Source organism: Patagioenas fasciata, chromosome 8 (genome assembly GCF_037038585.1).
Source record: "Patagioenas fasciata isolate bPatFas1 chromosome 8, bPatFas1.hap1, whole genome shotgun sequence".
In the NCBI taxonomy this organism is placed as follows: domain Eukaryota; kingdom Metazoa; phylum Chordata; class Aves; order Columbiformes; family Columbidae; genus Patagioenas; species Patagioenas fasciata.
The window spans coordinates 23,098,301-23,102,835 of record NC_092527.1 but is presented as its reverse complement, the minus strand read 5'-3'; the positions used below and the strand labels follow the sequence as shown (position 1 = coordinate 23,102,835).

The 4,535-nt window shown below is 40.9% G+C and overlaps 1 long non-coding RNA gene across 1 annotated transcript; it reads left to right on the top strand.

The window, feature by feature from the left end:
* Nucleotides 1–1,516: 1,516 nt before the first annotated feature.
* LOC139828500 (uncharacterized) lies at nucleotides 1,517–4,022 on the top strand. Its single transcript, XR_011740178.1, has 2 exons — nucleotides 1,517–1,626; nucleotides 2,000–4,022. It is a non-coding gene; the product is annotated as an uncharacterized lncRNA (long non-coding RNA).
* The last annotated feature ends 513 nt before the right edge of the window (nucleotides 4,023–4,535 follow it).

The window sequence follows — 4,535 nt, the reverse complement described above, 5'->3', positions numbered from 1 at the left end:
TCTGTGTGCTCAGCATCCCTCTTGTGCATATTAGATGTTGTCAACATTTTGGCATGGAATTCACTCAGTGCCACTTTCTGGATCCATGCTCAGGGCCCCACGGTGCGGTGTTGCTTCTGTGGGCAGAGTGAGCAGACGGTTGCATCATCCCCCTTGTGCACCTGTTCTGGATGTATTTACTTTTCCTCTACCTCTTCTGTGGATGTTACATTGACAATCAGACAGAAAAGGGAGATTGAGCAGTTTAACAGTAATGCGAAAAAGTATTTTGCAACATGGGAGTATAAAAGCACAAGTTTCAGTGGTTATGACTAGAATTATTTAAATGAATAACAACAGACAAGTAAAACAAGTTTAATTGTTTTTATGATAACTGGCAATTTACTAAGAACCAGACTATTGTTAAAGAAACTACTCATATGAGTAAAATGGGCAGGAGTTGGCTTTACAGCTCTCAGGCTGAAATCTAATCACTTTGGTTAATTTGTATTTATCCAGGATACTTTGTTTATTACTTTACTGTCCTTCACAAGTAACTCTGTACAAATTTCTCTGCTCCCTCTCTTCTGATTACATGACTGTAGGACCTGAATGAATCAGTTTCAATAATTCAGCAGACGCCACTGTCTGTAATCAGAATTTCAAACAGGGTCACAAATACTTTTTCTAAAAAGGTTGTTAGAATAACTATTCTCTTCTGGCTGCTCTCTTTAATCACAGTCATTGTGTGCCACCCAGAGTTGGGATAGCAGAGCCAGGGCACAGAATGGGTTTGGAGGGGAAGATGAGTCACCACGGTCCTTGCATGTCGAGCATCCCCTCCCATGTTTCCCTAGCAATGAATGACGTTAAGTGCAGCTAAAAAAGAAATGCGTCTTCCCATGACAAAATACAGGGAGGAAAACATCATCTTCAGCAGTTACATAGATGTGATGTGTGGCAGAAAACCAATACTTAATATGGTACAAATGCTTACCTCTATAGGTTTTATTTACCTATGACTCACTTCTTAACAGATCATTTCTCATTCTGCGAGGGACAGAGGGGAGGGAAGGAGGGAGGGATAAAGTATGGCAGCCCAATCCCTGCTTATCTTGCTGGCAACACAAAAAGGCTTACCTTAAAATGTTCAGTGCTACATTTTCCCTCTTCTGTGGTGACTTCTACTGGGACTGACATTCCATCTGCGCTTCTACATGCGATAACACTCTACATTTCCATGAGCCCAAGAGTATTTTTAGCACATGTTGCAATTCCCTAGATGGGAGGCAAAACCACAATGTTGTATCTCAGTCCAATGGTATCACTTCAGACTGCTGTCATGAGCTGGTACTTAAGTCATACATCCTTAATTATATCAGATACATGCTAGGATTGCATTCTTTGCCCCAGAAGGTTGCTGTGGTATGTCATGTGTCAAATCACACCACAAGCAAAAAATATGCACTGGACCTTCTTTGGGCAGTTCTTGTAAAATATAACCCACGTGCACATTCCCTTTCTGTGCTGTAGGCAGCTGGGCACCAGTAGTGAATTTGGGCTCTGAATCCCAGGGGTGCCCTGTCTGAGTCTCACCCAGGAGTTGGTTTAATTGCCCTTTTCCTGTATAGCACCTACATCAGCGTGGTGAGTTCCAGCCTTGGAGATACTGCCTGACCTTCAGACACTGCACAGAGCCACCGCTGAGCCCAGGCCCTGCTGCTGGCCCTCATTGTCTTTTCATTAATGGTTTAGCAACCTCGCTTGATTTTTCCCTGGTTTAAGAACAACCAACTCTCCATGTAACCTCACAAAATGCTCCTGCAAACACTAGGGCAGGGGAGTGGTGGAATGACAGCAATTAGCTGGCAGGTGGAGAAGGGTGGACAGCTTCTTTCAACACCAGTACCGGTTTATGCTACCTGAAAGCGTTTGTGAAGCTGCAGCTGTTACTGACCATCAACAAGTATGAGCAACCTATAAAAAAAATCTAACTTCTATTTGTTTCACTTGGAGACAGGTACAGAAGAAACTCTGGTATCAACTATGGTGTTTCCTGAGGGGAAATGTTACAATGTGACCTCGAGTTCATGGACACTGAGGAGACGCCAAAAGCTTCTGGCCAAGGTGTGTTCCTCTAGCCTTTGACAAGTGTGCTCCAGGAGGCGTGGAGCTGCCACTGCTGCACATCACTTGGAGCACAGGCAGCAAGTATCGACAGCACACTCAGAGCTCAGGACCGAACCCCGTGTCCCACAGAGCCGTGCTGACCTCTGCAAGTGAGTGCTGGGCACCACAGCCACTCCGAGCTCCTCCCTAACCTCTGCTTCCTGAAACCTCGTTCAGAGGAGGGTACAGTGCTACGGAAACCTCAGCTTATGCCCACACAGCAGCAGCAGGTGATGTGTGATGTGAAGGTCCCTTTATTCAGGCGGATCCAAGCAGTGGTCTAGGCAGACACTGACACAAATGTGGATTCTTCTACCTGTATCTCACTGGGCTGTCTTATTGTTATGTATATCAGGAAAAAAAAAATGCAATCTCTAAATTTTTATATAGCTTTTGAAAAGCAAAGGTTTGATAAAGAAGAATCCCTTCTGGGTTTGGGGTTTTGTTGTGTTTTGGTTTTTATTTATTTGTAAAATGAATTTAACATTTTGAAGTCATTAAGAAAGATTCAGATTTGTACCACACTAAGCACTGGGGTTTTTTAACAAGCATTATTTGGTTTAACCTCTGGGTCTGTAGTGTTAAGAAAATGGATCCTTGAGTTTTCTGTAAATAAAATTTTAGAGAAATAATTCACAGAGCACAAAACAACTAGAAAACATGATTGCTATTTTGCAAGGACAGCTGTAGTAAGAATGGCGGAGACTTCTGACAAGGTCCCCATCAAACGATGATGTGAGATATGTGACCTTCCCAATAGGGTACTACAGCATTTGTTTGAAGAGCAAGCTCCTGCTGGCATGATTGTAAAACCTGACCATAAATCAGGTCTCATTCACAGCTGTCTGAAATCCAAAGAAATTAGCTCAGGTTCTTCACATTGCTTCATTCTGACAGGAAGGACTGAAATATTTGCATGTGATGAGGACTGTCAGTGTGTGTTGTTAAATCTTGGCTACTTAACAGAGCTTGATATGGTATTATTATCTATAATTTTGATACAGATGAACATTATATGGAATAAATTTTAGAGGAGAAATTACTGATCAAACCTCTAAGAAGAGGTATAGTAAGCACGTGTTGAAATTCTACCATTCTTCAGAGAAAAAAAAGAGTCAGTAATGAATATATTGTATTATGTATGAGTAAATGCTTCAAGCTTATAATCTTGTGAATGGTCTTTATTCACATTTAGGTGTAGTGGATTCAGTGGAATGAAAGGATCTAAACTTAAAAATATTTGTCTATAACCATTGTGCAAATTGTTTAATAAACAGATGGAGTATGCCTCCCCAAGAGAAGTAGACTGAAGAAGGCTGAATTGGCATAAGTGCTTCTACCAAGAGTAAATTGCTCACTGGAAAAAATATATCTATGAATTTGAATATCATGTTAAATCAGTAGGTTCAATTGAAATCTCATCACACCCTTTGCATCCTGTAAGTATTCTTAAAATTTAGAAAATTTTTAGAAACCTACATATCATATGGGACACTCTTGATTTACATTTAAACATGGTTGCAAATATTTATGTGTATTTTGCCTCAATATGTTACAAACAGAAAGTTGTGCTGGAGACAGGCAGGACCTCCCTAGCTTTGTTATCTCTCCCACCCTTTCTTCCAGAGTACTTAGTAAAAGAACAGGGTGTGTTATGTTTACATCAATCTGCCCTCTCCTGCAGCTGTTGGCTGGACACTCTGCATAAAAGGTCCTGGTTTATAATCTCCTGGCTTTATTTGCTAGTCTACTAGAACTCAGATTTGTTAACTTCAGAGGACATTTCTTTGCCTGTGCAGAATGGACCAAATGGGCTCACAAGTAGGTGTGGTTTGTTGTAGATCACTAAACATAAGTAATCTATGCTACTATAAGTTTTCTAAATTGTGATGCCTTAAACTTTAACATACATACTCAATAAATATCATGGTGGATGTAGAGATATCCTCAGCAGTAATCACTGCAGAGGAGGATGAAGTCACAGTAATCATTGGAAGGAGATTCTTCCTTGTCTAAGTGGGAGGATTAGGGACCCTCCACAGCACTGAAGATTTTGTTTTCCGTTTCACTATGATCATTTTGGGTAATGTATTCACTTCAGGTGTGTTCTCTTTTCTTTTCTTCATGGTGACTCTGCATGGATAGCTCTATTTAACCAAAAATGACTGTTACTTCTGCCTGTTTCCAGGGCACACTGTCCTTGGATTATTACTCCAGTGTGATTACTTGTCTTGTTCCTCACTGTTCAGGACTGTAACATTGGAGAATGGAGGAGGGAGGGAGGTGATACAGTAAATTTTTGTATAGTTGAAAGAGGTAAGGCATCTGCAACCACTGCATAAATCAGCCATTTGACACTTTAAAAAGCTTTAACATGCTCTATTTTT